At 40.3% G+C, this 17,068-nt stretch overlaps 1 protein-coding gene across 1 annotated transcript in view; it reads right to left on the bottom strand.

Moving 5' to 3' along the window:
- LOC122556562 (PDZ and LIM domain protein 4-like) overlaps nt 1-17,068 on the bottom strand; it is a 126,130-nt gene that overhangs the window by 33,739 nt on the left and 75,323 nt on the right. The gene's annotated exons all lie outside the window — the stretch shown is intronic.

The raw sequence follows: 17,068 nt of genomic DNA, 5'->3' as shown, positions 1-17,068 counted from the left end.
ACCTGCACCTCAGCATTAATTTGGTGATCTCTTTCAGTCAGGCTATGAAAAGATTAATATAGAGTCATAGAGATGTACGGCATGGAAACAGACCCTTCGGTCCAACCTGTCCATGCCGACCAGATATCCCAATCCAATCTAGTCCCACCTGCCAGCACCCGGCCATATCCCTCCAAACCCTTCCTACTCATATACCCATCCAAATGCCTTTTAAATGTTTCAATTATTCCAGCCTCCACCACTTCCTCTGGCAGCTCATAATACGTAAGAAAGGATCAAACAGTAATACTAAGTGGCATGCTTCAAAAGTGTATTGCACCTGAATATTGCTATAATGACTTCAGAGGAAAGAATGTATATTACATCAGACATTTCAAAGGCTGTAAAGTAACCTCTGATGACAAAATGCAAGCTTTTTCCACTGCTTTCAATGTGTCCTTTGGGTCATATTCAGTTCTATTCATTCATTGAATAAACATTTAATTAAGTTAGCTCTGTGTAATTTTTGATAGTTACCTTTGTCATCCCATTTGGGCCCTGCTATTTGAATAAGGTTAGGGTCTAGTTCAGGTTTACCAGTAGCTGTTGACAATCATACATTGTTCAGGACCTCAGACAGTGAATCAGCCCATGCTCTCATGCATTATGAATTGAGCCATATTCAGGCTTTGGCTGACAAGTGGAAATTCATACACTGTCAGGTAACAACCATCTCTAACAGAATCTAACCAGATTCCTTTGACTTTCAATGGCATTTCCATCAATTAGAGTCAGAGATGTACAGCTTGGATACATACCCTTCAGTGCAACTCGTCCATGCTGACCAGATATCCTAAATAAACGTAGTCCCATTTGCCAGTATCTCTCTAATTCTTTCCTATTCATAAACCCATCCAGATGCCTTTTAAATGTTGTAATTGTACTAGCATCCACCACTTCCTCTGGCAAATCATTCCACACACGCACCACTCTGCATAAAAAAGTATCCCCTCAGGTCCATCTTCAATCTTTCCCCTCTCACCTTAAACCTATGCCCTCTAGTTTTGGACTTCACCACCTTAGGAAAAAGACCTTGTCTATTTACCTTTATCATACCCCTCAATTTTATAACCTCTTTAAAAAGTCATCCACTCAGCCGCTGACGCTCCAGGGAAAACAGCCCCAGCCTATTCAGCCTCTCCCTATGGCTCAAAACCTCCAACCCTGGTAACATCCCTGTAAATCTTTTCTGAACCCTTTCACATTTCACAATGTCCTTCCAAAGCAGGAAGACCAGAATTGCATGCAATATTCCAAAAAGTGCCCTAACCAATGTCCTGTACAGCCTCAACATGCCCTTCCAACTCCTCTACACAATGTACTGACCAATAAAAGCAAGCTGACCAAACACTTTTTTCACTATCCTATCTAGCTGCAACTCCACTTTCAAGGAACTATGAACCTGTACTCCAAGGTCTCTTTGTTCAGCATCACTCCCCAGGACCTTGCCATTAAAGTGTAAAAGAACTGTCCTAATTTTCCTTTCTTGAGGTTACCATTGACCAGAAGCTGAACTTGACCAGCTATATAAATACTGTGGCTACAACAGCAAGTCAGAGGATAAGAAATCCTTCCAGCTTAATTGTCCTCCTGACATCTCCCTACTTCTTTACTATCTACAGGGCACACGTTAGGTTTAACTTCTGATGACCACAGTGGATAAACTCATAGTTGGACGTTCTGGTTAAGCCAGTCTTTAATGTTGTTACAGCCTCTCATTATTGTCCCTAGTGCAAAAGGGGTCCATTCAGCCCATCATGTGTACAACAGGATGCTTACTGGGTGTCTGCTTTTTTCAAATATGTGTGTTGTGTGTGTGTCAATTTCTATGGTCGTACAGCCATTACAGAAACATAGATCAAAGCTAGGAACTAAATATTCAGGGGCACATGACATTTCTAAAAGGACTGGCTGAAAGGGAAGCATATTGGTATGGGATGGAGTAAATATAAATCTCTAAAATAAAGGGTTAGAAGATATAGAAGCCACTTGGGTGAAGGCCAGATATAAAAAAAAGGGAAAGATACTCTGGTAGTAGTAGTCTGTAGACCCCCGCAGCAATAGTTATATTCTCTGCCCCACCATAATTCAGATGACAATGAGAGCAGGTGATGAAGGAAGCACATTGATCATGGGTGACTTGAATCTTTATGTAGATTGGGATAGTCAGATTAACAGAGGAAGCCCGGAGGAAGAACTCAGGGTATATTTGGGACAGTTTCCTACATCAATATTTTGTGCATCCAACCAGAGATCAAGCTATTTTGGATCTGATGATGTGTAATAAGCCAGGTTTAACAAATAATGTCAGTAAAAAGATGGTCTCAGGTAAAGCAAAAATGACTACTGCAGTAAAATTTAGCATTCAAATTGAGGGGGAGGAACTTGGGTCAACATGGGACAATTGTGCTGACCTCAAAAGAAGGTACTTAGAAAGGAATGAGGGCAGAGCTGGCTGGAGTGAATTGGGAAAGGAGTTTACAAGCAAAGATGAAGAACAATGGTAGATGCTAAAGAAAACAGTTAGCTGCTCATAACAAATATATATCCCATCAAGAAAGGAGGATTCTAGGAAGGGGGATAAGGCAACCATGGTTAACTCAAAGTTAAAAGGATTGTATCACATTGAAAGAAACAAAAGCACACCATGAGACTTTGCCAAATTGTAAGACAGAAGTTTGGGAAAGTTTTAAAAATCAAAAAAAGTTAAAAAGTAAATTTGAGGAGAAACTTGCCAGTAATTAGGACAGACAGCAAGAGCTTCTTTAAAATGTATAAAAAAAATTTTAAAAAGCCAAAGTTAACATGGGCCCCTTAGAGAGTGAGGCTGCTGAAATAATAAAATAGGGAAATTAGGAAATGTCAGAGGTGTTGAATAAATACTTGCATCAAAATTCGCAGTAAAAGACACAGAGCATTCCAAAATTACTAAGATAAAATAATCAAGGGCAAAAAATGTGGAGAGGAAATAAATACAATAACTTTCAGAGAAAAATGCGAGGGAAACTAATGGGACTAAAAAGACAATAAGTTCCTGGACGTGATAGGACGCATCCCAGGATATTAAAGGAAATTGCTACAGAGATAGTGGATGCACTGGCAGTAATCTTCCGGGAATCCTTAAATGTTGGAAAGGTCCCAGAGGATTGGAAAACTACCACAATAATACCTTTCTTCAAAAAGGGAAGACAAAAATGGATAACTGCAGACTAGTTAGTTCAATGTATGTTATTGGGAAAATGTTAGGTTGTGTATTATAAAAGGATGTACTAGTAGAATATTTAGAAATACTCAGTATGATCAAGCAGAGTCAGCAGGATTCATGAAAGGCAAATCACAGCTAACAAATTTACTGGCATGATAGATAAAGTGTAAGCAGTGAATGTAATATAATTGCATTTTCAGAAGATGTTTGATAAAAGGTACCACATATTAGGTCGCTTATTAAGATACAAGCCTGTGGTATTTGAGATAGTATATTAGCATGGACAGAAGATTGACTAACTAATAGATAGAGACTTAGAATAAAAGGGGAAAATTTTTCAGAATAGCAACCGGTAACTGGTAGAGTGCTACAGGTCTCGGTACTGGGGCCACAATTATTTACTATCTACATTAATTATCTTCATCCAAGTCATTAATGTACAATGGCCAAGTTTGCAGATGACACAAAAACAGGTTGGGAGACAAATGGCGAGGGTGACAGGATCTGTACAGGGATAGAGACAGGATAACCAAGTGGGATGGAATAGAACAGAACATGGGAAAGTGAGGTTATGGACTATGTCAGGAACAATATGTGATTATTATTTAAATTGAGAAAGACTACAAAAACAATGGCTTTGGGAGTTCTTGTCAATGAATGACAAATTCACGTGGTAATGAGGAAGGCAAATGAAATGCTGTACTTTATTTCAAAACAGAATGGAGTATAAAAGTAGAGAAACTTTGCTGAAACTACATCGGCATTGGCAGGCCACGGGTGGAATCCTTTGTACAGTTTTAGTCTTCTTACTTAAAGAAAGATATATAGATTGTACCTGGACTCATTGTATTGAAGAATGAGAAGCAATCGCATTGAAGCATACAAAATTCTTGGGGTCCTTCCACAGGTCTTGACTGGAGAGATATGGAAATGTTATTTTTTTTTTGGGAGAGTATACGACTGGAGGACAATCTCAGATTCAGGGGTTGTACTCTGAAGACAGAGAAGAGGAAGTATTTTATCTTTCAAAATAAAAAAGGGTACTGAATCTGGGATTCTTCACCACAGAGGGTTCTCAACACTGGGCCTTTAAATATATTCAAAACTGCGAGATTAAAAATCTGTCTCAGTCAGGGAATCAAGGGTTGTGAAGAAAAAGGCAAAGTGGAGTTGAAGATTATCAGATCAGCCATTAGCTAATCGAATGGTGCATTAGACTTGATGGGCAGAATGGCCTACTTCTGCTCCAATGCCTGATGGCCCAGCCCTATGAGCAGAGATACCATATACAAGCCACCATACTAAATTGGCAAATAGGCCCAGCAAGCTTCTGCCCTTATTCAAATAAAAATCAAAGGCAGGTGGAAAAATGTAGACTTAACACAAGATCATGTAGCTTTGAATGTTAAGTTTCAAGATTAAACAATATATTTTAAAAATGATTAAAAGCCTAATAAAATAATAATTAATAAAATTTTATATCTACTCTGAATTTTTGGCATGGTAGTGGGATATGAACTGCCACAACATGTCACTTATTTAGGCCTCCCTGAAATCCACTTGGGAAGAGATGGCATTCAGTAAAACCACGACAGACCTCTGCATAATGTAAAAAAGGTCAGTTTTTGTGGTTCTCAGATCCAGCAAATTCTCTACATCTCATCCAGAATGCTGTAGGAATTGTCCAAATAGTTGGTTCTTTTTTTCCTGTCTAGGTGGCCCTTATTTGGATTACTCCGCTAGACTCTGCAGAAAATGCAATACATATGGCAAGAATAACTAGCCATTCAGTCCAGCGACACCATCTTTCGAAGACTGAATTAACACTGATCTACTTAACCACCATTGTGATCAGCAACTATTCTCAGAATGTTACATCCTCCTTTCTTCATTTCAATTCTTCAGCCACTCCCTTGCTGTGTACTGCTCCGAATAGTTTACAAAAAAAAGGTTCTCATCAACCTGCTCAGACATGTTACAAAATGTGGCTGGGGCGGGTGGGAACAGACCTGGGCTTTCTGGCCCAGTAGTGGAGACATCACCCACAAGACCTTCAAAGACCATCCATGTCACTGTATTACACATTGACATTTAATTGAACAGACCCCAAATTAGATCAAGTTCAGATTGAGAGAGATTAGCGGGTACAAGTCTTACATAATGGTTTTCATGGTCATTATAGGTTCAACTAAATTTTTATACATACAATAGTAGTAAAACACATGACCTAATAGTTTGGCAACAGTATTAGGGATTTATTCAGCTTAATAACAGGATTACTGAATTTAAGAAACTCTCCACATAATTTGTGGATTAGGTGTACCAAACTGTATGATGCGGAATCAAAGATCATTATCTTAGATTCATTTCTCATTGTTTGCTCACTTAGCTAGTCTTAGTCAGAGTGGCAATTAGGAAGCCTGAACAAGCCTAAGCAATACTTCCATGCCCAATTGTTGTCAATGATCATTTCTGAACAATAACATATCAAGACCAGATTGGATTGGTTGCCGTGAGAATACAGCTGCAGCCAGTTAAGAAGAATTTGTGCATACTCGAATGGTTCAAAATCAATCTAAAACTTCAGCACCCACCATAAATCACTGTAGACACTTGGATTTATAGAGAGTACCATCATTAATCCACACAGATACGACAGTGTCCATGACACTGAGCTTCTGTTAAGAATGTGTTTATTCAAAAAGAACCAAATGGTTGGATGTTTAAAAAAAAGCGTAAGTGCCAAATCCAAAAGTATGAACAGCAACAGCAAATGGAGGGAAATTTTAATATTTTCACCATGCCTCCACGTTTGTAAAACAAAAATCACATGACACCAGGTATAGTCCAACAGGTTTATTTGAAAGTACAAACTTTCGAAGCACAGACCTTCGCCAGGTAGGTAGTGGGGTAGAATACATAGGACACAGAATTTAAGTAAAAGATAGGTTCAGTACCAAATAAAAAATGCTGCCTGGTATTTAGGAATGAGAAGCAGTCAATTTCTTCTCACCCGCCACACCTTATTTGCAAACGATAGTTGTAACAATCTGATGTCATTTAACAAATTAATGTTCAACTATTTGAATTTGCCCAGTTTTAACATTTCAAAATGATGTCCAAACTCTGAAGTGTTTAAAATATTCCATAACAGAAGATTTTTTTTTTTAAACCCTTAAACTGCTTACACTTGCAGGAAAAGTTAGAGGAATCTAATTACATACCATCACAGCACCCAAGAGTCACTCAAAACTATCTTAAACTCTGAAGAATTTGTCCATAACTAAGGACGGTCAGAAATGATGGAAAAGTAAGATACTGCAGATGCTGGAAATCTAAAATAGAAACAGAAAATGCTGGAATACCCAATAATTCAGACAGCATCTATGCAGCAAATGAGGCAGGAGGAGAAATCTTTGTTTCAGGACTGTTGGAAATGTCAACTGGGTTTCTCTTTAATGATTTTGAACAGATTGATATATGGTTTCTTTTATGTACTGAGCACCAAACAATATTAAAGTTGAAGGTCACAAACAGGGTGGGTATTAAATTGGTACTATTTTATTTTAAATAGATCCATAGCATGCAGGAAATATTAATCTTTCAATCTGCTTATCTGGAGAATGTTGTTAATTGGAACACATTTGACAGTATCTTTTGTGTAGGTACTTATTAGCAGGAAAAACACAAAGTGAGTCAAGCAGCTCTATTGAAATAATCTTTAGATCCAGAAGTTTTAATGTCATTTATTTTGTAAAGGCACAAATGATTATTCATTCTATGACAACCAAGAAAAAAACAGGTCTAACAGAGTTTTAGTGCACTGCTTTCAAAGACAAAAAATTGTTGGCATGATATTCAAAATGGCATTTAACATTTCGATTGAGGCTGTGTTTGCTACTTCAATTTTTATATCACGAGACAAACTCTTATCTCACTTTGTAACACAAAAAAAGTGGGGTGTGGGAAAGTAGGCTGTCTAAACAGCGACTTTTTCATAATCTGGAACAGTTTGATTCAGAGAGAGTGTTGGACCACAAACATGGCTGTGGGCTCCTGAATCTCCCAATGATCCACTGGCTAGGTGGGACTCCCGGAATGTTACTTATAAAAGGCTTTTCCATCAAACTCAGTAAACTCACTGACCCTGTTATCTTGGCAAACGTATCCTGTGAAACTTAGTACAAAGCAGAAGTGTAAAGCTGCTCTTACTACCTCAGCATGAGTCATCACCTTGAAAGGAGCCAGGAAAGGGTGAGGGTTTGTGGAAAAAGAGAAGCATGAATTAAGACTACCACCTTACAAAATCCCAATTCAAGTTTCTACCCTAAATTAACTAACGATCACATATTTTGCTCATACAAAATTGTGAACGGCAAGAGATTGGGAAAGTTTGAAATTTCAACAGGTGCACAGCTCTTGCAATTAGTTGCTATGTGTTACTGTATCTTATATTTAAGACTTCCAGATGAAAATTGAGCAGCATAAAGTCATTTGCAAAAATTTGTAAATTCATGGTGCTTTCTTATTCTTTAAATTAGTTATTAAATTTTCCATGTTTACACCATGGGGCACGGAGCTTTTCCTAATGGTAATGTGCAAGTGAAATTTGCTCTGGTGCTTTCTATCTACCCAAATTCCAAAGTAATCATGCACCATGCTTCTTATATGTACATTGGCTGCAGGAGAAAGCCCATGCTAGAGAAACATTAATCCAGAAAAGCACCCCTAATATCCCATAACCATGGTATTCCTACATAAAATTGGTACAAGTTGAGAATGTCAAAGGACATAGTTAAGTTGTGCAAAATTTAAAAGCAACTTTCAAATATGATTAGTATAATAACACTAACATTAAGTGAATAGTACTGTTTTACGGGCTTGAGAGAGGAGGTATAATCAGAATGTATAGCACAGAAGGAAACCATTAAGTTTGTTGTGCCAGTGCCTTATCCACATAGCCTTGTGATTTTTTTAAAATCTTCACATAATTATCCAATTTTTTTTTCAAAGCAAAGCAATGATTGAATCGGACTCCAGACTATTAGGTAGTGTATCCCAGATCCTAATCATTCACAAATAAAATAGTATTTTCTCATGTGACCTTTGGTTCTTGGTCATTTCATCATTGCGAACAGTTCTTCCCCTTATATTTGTACAGACTCCTTACAATTTTGAATATCTGTATAATTTCCATCAGTAAAATTGATGGTATAGTTGACAGTGAAGAACGTTATCTAGATTACAAAAGGGATCTTGATCAATTGGGCCAATAGCCTGAGGAGTGGCAGATGGAGTTTAATTTGGATAAGTGAGAGGTGTTGCATTTTCGTAAAATGGACCAGGGCAGGACTTGTACAGTTAGTGGTCAGTCCCTGGGTAGTGTTGTCAAACAGACAGACGAGGCAGGTCAGGTACATAATTCTTTGGAAGTTACGTCATAGGTAGACAAGGTAGTTAAAGTGGCATTTAATACGCTTGCTTTCATTGCTCAGATCATATATAGGAGTTGGGACATCATGTTGAGTTTGCAAAAGATGTTGGTGAGGCCACGTTTGGAGTACTGTATGCAGTTCTGGTCGTCTTGTTTATAGGAAGGATATTATTAACCTGGCGAGGGCTCAGAAAGATTTATCAAGGTGATGTTGGGATTGGAGGCTTGGAGTTACAAGGAAAGGCTGGATAGGCTGCAATTACTTTTTCACTGGAGTGTAGGAGGTTGAGGGGTGACCTTAGTCAAGAAGGGCATGGCAGGTAAGTGAATAGCAAAGATCTTTTATCTAGGATGAGGAAATTCAAACCAGAGGGCAAGTTTAGAAGAGAAATATTTAAAAAGGAACATTTTCACACGTAGAGAATAGCTCATGTGTGGAATGAACTGCCAGAGAAGTTGGTAGATCCAGGTCCAGTTACAACATTTAAAAGACTTTTGGATAGGTACAGGAATAGGAAAGATTTAGGGGAATATAGGGCAAACACAGGCAAGTGGGATTAGTTCAGTTTGAGAAACTTGTTTGGCGTGGACTAGTTGGACCGAAAGGTCTGTTTCTGTGCTCTATGACTCTGACTCAGTAGTAGAATATTTCAGTTGAGTGAGGAAACAAGAACAAGGGGGTCAACTATTTAGGTTTGAGACAAGGAGAAATATTTTCAAAGTCACAATGACTGAAAATTTATGGTATTCTTTACTCCAGAGAATGATGAAAACTCAGTCATACAAAATAGGGACAGAAGTCAGTCATTTGGTTCCTTCAGCATGCACCACCATCCAATAACATTATGGCTGATCGGTTTGCATTTTGAATTCCATATTCCCATTTACACTTGATAATCTTTCATTTTTCTGCCTATCAAGACTATCGACTTTAGTGTTGAAAACATTGAGGACTGCTATCTCTACTGCCTTCTTGGCCTGAGAGATGCAAGGTCACAACCCTCAAAAACAAATAAAAAAACCTGCTCATTTAATTCCTAAAAAGGCTGACCACAGATTTTAAAACATGGCTCCTATTTCTGTACTCACCCTCAAGAGGAAATATTTTTACCACCTCCACCTTGCCAAGATCATTAAAGGTCTTAGACATTTCAATCTCTGCACATATGGGTCTTTGTCTCAGTGGTAGGCAGCTCCATTTAAGGATGGGGTGCTTAAGTGCACACACGGTCAGGAAGGAGTGGAGAGATCACATCCAGAGCGATACACCAATCAAATGAGTCCAAGGTTCAGGCGATTTGGAGGCAATGTGGGAATTTGGTGCAGAGGGAAACGAGGCACTATTTGCTGGCATTTTGTAACTTATAGTCAGGAAGTATTTTTTTTCCAAAAATAGGAAAAATTGGAACCCAGGATCAGGGGCCCAAAACAAAAGAATCACATCACAGGTAAACCACAAGTTCATTGGTTTGTGATAGTCAAATTAATAGCATCTATTACAGGTTACTTTCAGGTTGAAGATAGCAGTACAAATTTTTTAAATCAATCAAATTAAGAATTAAATGAATGAACTGGAGATGCCTGACCAAGTGATGTGCTGTGACTGTCATGGGAGAGGTAATGAACCCCATTATGGCTTGTAGTGACCAATGGTTGCTTGAGAAACTCTGGCTCAGAGTTGATGAGCTGGGTTTGAACTTTGAACTCAATGACATATCAAGTACAGAGTGAGCTGGCTGGAAGCGGTCTTTCAGGAGGTAGTCATACACTTTATCATAGAATCCCTACAGTGTGGAAACAGGCCCTTCGCCAAAGTCCACACCAACCCTCCAAAGAGTATCCCACCCAAACCTATTCCCTTACCCTATTACTCTACATTTTACCCCTGACTAATGCACCTAACCTCCACATCCATGAACACTCTGGGCAATTTTTTTTTAGCATGGCCAATTCACCTAAACTGCACATCTTTGGACTGTGGGAGGAAACCAGAGCACCTGGAGGAAACCCACACAGACACAGGGAGAATGTTCAAACTCCACACAGACAGTCATCTGAGGCTGGAATCGAACCTGGGTCCCTGGCATTGCTGCCTCACAGCACTAACCACTGAACCACCATTAGATTAACTATCCTAAGTTTGATCAGCGGTCAGGAACAGGTAGGTGTGAATACAAGCAAGGCAGGTACACGGATTCAGTGGGTACTGCTGAAGAAGCGCAGTCCTTGAGCTTGTCTAACAGGTTTGAGATTTTTGGTCTGTGTAAATGAGAGTGGGGGCTGTAGAGTGGATGAGCAAACTGACCACAGCACTATAGTATCGAGAGCCATTCCGGTAAGGTTTGGGGGGGGGGGGGGGTAGTTGGTGGAGGAAGAAATGCAATTGCAATTAGGGATAGTATAGTAAGGGCCACACTGTTCTGTGGCCGGGATAGAGAGAATCCCAAATCCTGCCTAAATTCCAGGTTCAGGATGTCTCATCTGGGCTGCACAGGAACTTGGAGTGGGAAGGGAAGATCAAGTTGTCATGATCCATGTAGGTACCAGCAATATAGGGAGAAAAAGAGGAAAAACATTCTGCTGAGGGAATATGAACAGCTAGGAGCTAAATGCAACAGCAGAACCAAAAGAAAACGATCTCTTTTTCCTGAGCCATGAGCAAATTGGCACAGGGTCAATAGGATTAAAAAGGTGAACACGTGAGTCAAAAAAGGTGTAGCACAAAGAGGGTGACACGGTGGCTCAGTGGTTAACACTGCTGCCTCACAGTGCCAGGGACCAGTGTTCGATTCCAGCCTCAGGCGACTATGTGTTGAGTTTGCACATTCTCCCAGTGTCTGTGTGGGTTTCCTCCGGGTGCTCCAGTTTCCTCCCACAAATTAAAAATGTGCAGGTTAGATGAATTGGCCATGGGAAATTGCCCATCGTGTTCAGGGATGGTAAGTTAGGAGCATTAGTCAGGGGTAAATATAAAAGATAGGGGAATGGGTCTGGGTGGGTTACTCTTCGGAGGATTGGTGTGGACTTGTTGGGCCGAAGAGCCTGTTTCCACACTGCAGGGATTCTATTCTCGAAAAAAAAAATTCTACTCTTTAAAAAAATGTTTCAAATTAAATGGGACATTGGCACCAGTACAGAGGAAGGAGGAAGCTGTTCTGATGGATTGGGCCCCACCTGAATCATGTTGGAACCAGAGTCTGTATGAATTGCTTAAATAAGGCTGTGGATAGGGCTTTAAACTATAATTTTGGGTACTATGGGTCAGTGGAAAAAGGTGGCATGAGGTAAAATATCAGCCATAATTACGTTGATTGGTAGCATCGGCAAGAAGGACGATTAGACTACTCCTTTCTCTATTTCCTTTTTTCAGAATTGACTCAAACTATTAGAAGACATAAAACACTGCAGGTTAACAAAATCATGAGGAGCATGGATAGGGTAAATAAACAAAGTATTTTCCCTGGGGTCGGAAAGTCCAGAACTAGAGGGCATAGGTTTAGGGTGAGAAGGGAAAGATACAAGAGAGACCTAAGGGGTAACTTTTTCACACAGTGTATGGAATGAGCTACCAGAGGAAATGGTGAATACTGGTACAATTGCAACATTTAAGAGGTATTTGGATGGGTATATGAATAGGATGGATTTGGAGGGATATGGGCCAGGTGCTGGCAGGTGGGACGAGATTGGGTTGGAATATCTGGCTGGCATGGATGGGTTGGACCAAAGGGTCTGTTTCCATGCTGTACACTTCTATGACTCTGAGAGCAAAGTTAATCCTGATGTGGGTTTTAATCATTGTTAAACCATTGGGTGCCTTTTAAATTTATAATGGAATCTTTTACTGGCTTCTTTGATGTTAGTGACTCATGCTGAGGTACCAAGAACCACTTAGTATACTCAAATTCAAAGTCTATCGAAGGACTTGGACAGGCGAGAAGAGTGAGTAAAGAAGTGGCAGATGGAATATAATGTGGTAGTGTGAGGTTACGCACTTTGGTAGGAAGAAGAGGCAGAGACTATCTTCTAAATGGGGAACGCCTTCAGAAATCTGAAGCACAAAGAAACTTGGGAGTCCTAGTTCAGGATTGTCTTAAGGTTGACATGCAGGTTCCGTTGGCAGTTAGGAAGACAAATGCAAGGTGAGCATACATTAAGAGAGCTTTAAACTAAATAGTGAGGGTTGGGTTAAGTTGAATGGAAGTTATGGAAAAAAAATGTTTGATGGGATGCTCAGAAGTTAAAGTAATAGGACAGAGAGTATGGAAAGGGTCAGGAATCTAACTTCGGGCACAGCAGATAGGGGGACAGCTAGGAAAAAGGGGCAGTCAATGCAGGACTGAAGGCGTTGTACTTAAATGCACACAGCACATGAAACAAGGTAAATGAGCTTGTAGCAGGTGTGATGCGGGTATCAGGGAGATGTCTTTGCAAGGGGATCAGGCTGGGAAAAAAAGATCCAAAAGATATGTATCCTATCGAAAGGACAAGCATATAGGATGAGGGATTAGTGTTGCCTTGTTAGTAAGGAATGAAATTAAATCAAATCAATAGCAAGAGTGATATCAAGTTGGAAGGCATAGAATCTGAGTGGCTAGAGTGGAGGAACCACAAAAAAGGTTTAAAAAAAAAGAAAAAAAGACCTTGATGGAAGTTTTGTACAGACCTCTTAGCAGTAGTCAGGATTTGGCAAATCAAAAAAATCACAAGATCGAAATGCATTTAAGAAAGGCACTATTACGATAATCATGGAGGACTGGGAAAAATCAGCTTGGTAGTGGATTCCAAGAAAAGGAATTTGTGGAATGTCTGTGGTGGTATATTGTAGTAGCTTCTGGTTGACACGACTGGGAACAGGCATTTCTGGATTTGGTGACATGTAATGAGGCAGACTTGATAGGGAGCTTCAAGTAAATGGAACCCCTAGGGGACAGTGACCATAACATGATACAATTCACCTTGTAGGAGAAGCTGGAATCAGATGCAATGGTGCATGGAGTATAGGTGTTACAAAGACATGAGGGATGAGCTTGTTAGAGTTGTTTGGAAGGGAAGTCTAACAGGGAAGTTGGAGCAGTAATGACAGGAGTTTCTGGAGGTCATTCGGGAGATATGGCAGAAATTCATCCCAGAGGAAAAGAAACATACTAAGAGAGAATGAAACCCAGGGTGGGGGTGGGGGGGTGAAGTTTAAAAGAAATGTTCGACACATGTTTTCCCACACGAAGAGTGGTGAGTGCCTGGAATGGGTTGCCACAGATGGTGGTGGAAGCAGACACAATAGCAGCATTCAAGAAGCACCTGGACAAATAGATGAATGGAAGGGAATAGAGGGATATGGATCCTGTAAGCGAACACAGTTTTAGTATTGAAGGGCAGAACGTGGCAGTGCAGGTTTGGAGAGGCAAAGGGCCTATTCCTGTGCTGTTCTTTGTTCAACCATGGCTGACAAAGGAAGTCAGGGACAGCGTAAAAGCAAAAGAAAAAGCATGCATTTGCTGAAGAATAGTGGGGAGCCAGAGGATTTGGAAGCCTTTAAGAACCAGCAAAGAATAACTAAAAAGTAATAATGGAGAAGATGAAAATACAAGGGTAAGTTATCTAACAATACAAAGAAGGTTGCAAGAGTTTTTTTTAAAAGATATATGTTATAAAATGTAAGAGAGGCAAAAGCAGACACTTTGACAGCTGGAAAATGAGGCTGGAGAAGTAGTTACATTGAACAAAGAAATGCTGGAGGAATTGAATAGACACTTTGCATCAGTTTTCAAAGTGAAGATTACAGCAGCATACTAGAACTTCAAGAGAAGTTAGTGGTCAGAGGGGAGTGTACAGAAAATCACCAAGGAGAAAGTGCTGGAGAAATAGAAAGGTCTGAAGCTGGTTAAATCATTTGGAGCTGATGGAATACACCCTAGAGTTCTGAACTTTTGAGGAGATTACAGAGGCATTGGTAGTGATCTTTCAGGAATCACTGGAGTCAGGGGAGGTCCCAGAGGACTGGAAAATGGCAAATGTAACACCCCTATTTAAGAAGGAAGGGAGGCAAAAGATAATATACTAGTTAGCCTGACAGTCTTTGATAAGATATTACAGTCCACTTTTAAGGATGAAATTGTGGAGTATTTGAAAATGCATGGTAACCGAGCAGAGTCAGCATGGCTTCATCAAGGGAGGTAAATGACCAAGTTAAACAAAGGAGACCCGGTGGATGTGAACTTTGGAAATTTCCGGAAGAGCAGTCAAGGATGTCTCGGAAAGGGTGCAGAATGTTCCGAAGGGGGAAAGGGCACAGCAAGAGGTCATTGTACACATTGGAACCAACAACATAAGAAGGGAAAAGGATGAAAATGTAGAGAGAGTTAAGCAGGAATTTAAAAAGGAGATCCTCAAGAGTAGTAATATTTGGATTACTCCCAGTACTGCGAGTGAGGGAGAGTAGAATAGGAAGATAGAGCAAATGAATGCGTGGCTGAGGAGCTGGTGTATGGGAGAAGGATTCGTATTTTTGAGTCATTGGAATCTCTTGTGGGGTTGAAATAATCTATACAAGGAGGACAGATTGCACCTGAATTGGAAGGAGACTACCATACTGGTAGGGAGAATTGCTAGAGCTTCTCAGGAGGATTTAAACTAGTAAGGTGGGTGGGGGTGGGATGCTGGGACCCAGGGAGATAGTGACAAAAGAGATCAATCTGAGACAGGTACAGTTGAGAAAAGAATCGAGCCAGACAGACAGACAGACAGGACAGGCAGGGACAAAGCAGAGAACAAAAAGGTAGAACTGATAAATTAAAAACCGCATTTATTTCAATGCAAGAGGCCAAACAGGAAAGGCAGATGAACTCAGGGCATGGTGAGGAACATGGGGCTGGGATATCATAGCAATTACAGAAACATGGCTCAGGGATGGTGTCACAAAGCTGGCCTTTCTCAGAGGGGTCGTAAACCGCTCCTGGTTCCGATTGGACTAGTTTGGTACAAAGACTAAAAAGGATATTGAGAGGCATTTTGTTTATATGTAAACAGATGAGACTTCAAGCCAAGTGGTCATGTTTTAGAAGTGACCTATATAATGAAAGGGGAGCGGTCAGCTCTCCAGCTGAGCAGTTCAGTCCAGAACCAGTGAGGAGTTCAGCTGTGTGGAAACAGATTACAAAACCCTATCTCCCTCTCCTTCTACCATTCTAACTTCAACCTGTAAGCATGTGTTCCATTTGTACAGTTTGTTTATTGGGACTGTTGTGTATATTAGGAACAGCATAATAAAGTCTAGTTTGGATAGACTGAGTTCTGTAGGGGATCTTTATGTTTCATTGTGTAATTTTGTGAATAAATTTCTAGCTGTTTTTAAAACCTAGCAGTCAACCTAGTGAACTTATTCCAGGTAATTTTCACTGTACACTTACTGAAACAAATTGTAAAGCTATGGTCTGGATTACCTGCTCAACAATGTTTTGAGGAGTCTGGCCTATTTCATAACAATGTTAATGTTCCAGGATACAAATGCTACAGGAAGCATAGAAAGGGAGGCAAGAGAGAGAAGGGGGAGTAGCATTTTTGATAAGGGAATATGGGAAGCCCTCAGAAATGAGGTAATGAGAGTCCAGAGACAGTATATTCCTGTTAGGGTGAAAAGGAAACCCTGGTAGCTATAGAGAATGCTTGATGACTAAAGACATTGGAGGGTTTGATTAAGAAAAAGAAAGCATATGTCAGGTATAGACAGGATAGATCGAGTGAATCCTTAGAGTATAAAAGCAGTAGGAGTATAGAACATAGAAGAATACAGCGCAGTACAGGCCCTTTGGCCCTCGATGTTGCGCCGATCCAAGCCCACCTAACCTATACTAACCCACTATCCTCCATATACCTATCCAATGCCCGCTTAAATGCCCATAAAGAGGGAGAGTCCACCACTGCTACTGGCAGGGCATTCCATGAACTTACGACTCGCTGAGTGAAGAACCTACCTCTAACTTCAGTCCTATATCTATCCCCCCTTAATTTAAAGCTATGCGCCCTAGTAATACCCGACTCCATACGCGGGAAAAGGTTCACACTGTCAACCCTATCTAACCCCCTAATCATCTTGTCCTCAATCAACAAGTCACCCCTAAACCTTCTTTTCTCTAATGAAAACAGCCCCAAGTGTCTCAGTCTTTCCTCATACGATCTTCCTTCCATACCAGGCAACATCCTGGTAAACCTCCTCTGCACCCGTTCCAGTGCCTCCACATCCTTCCTATAGTATGGCGACCAAAACTGCACACAATCTCCTAAATGCAGCCGCACCAGAGTCTTATACAACTGCATCATGACCTCAGGACTCCGGAACTCAATTCCTCTACCAATAAAAGCCAGTACGCCATATGCCTTCCTCACCGCACCAT

This window comes from Chiloscyllium plagiosum, chromosome 14 (assembly GCF_004010195.1).
Source record: "Chiloscyllium plagiosum isolate BGI_BamShark_2017 chromosome 14, ASM401019v2, whole genome shotgun sequence".
NCBI classification, from domain to species: Eukaryota; Metazoa; Chordata; class Chondrichthyes; order Orectolobiformes; family Hemiscylliidae; genus Chiloscyllium; species Chiloscyllium plagiosum.
This window is presented reverse-complemented; position numbering and strand designations above follow the sequence as displayed.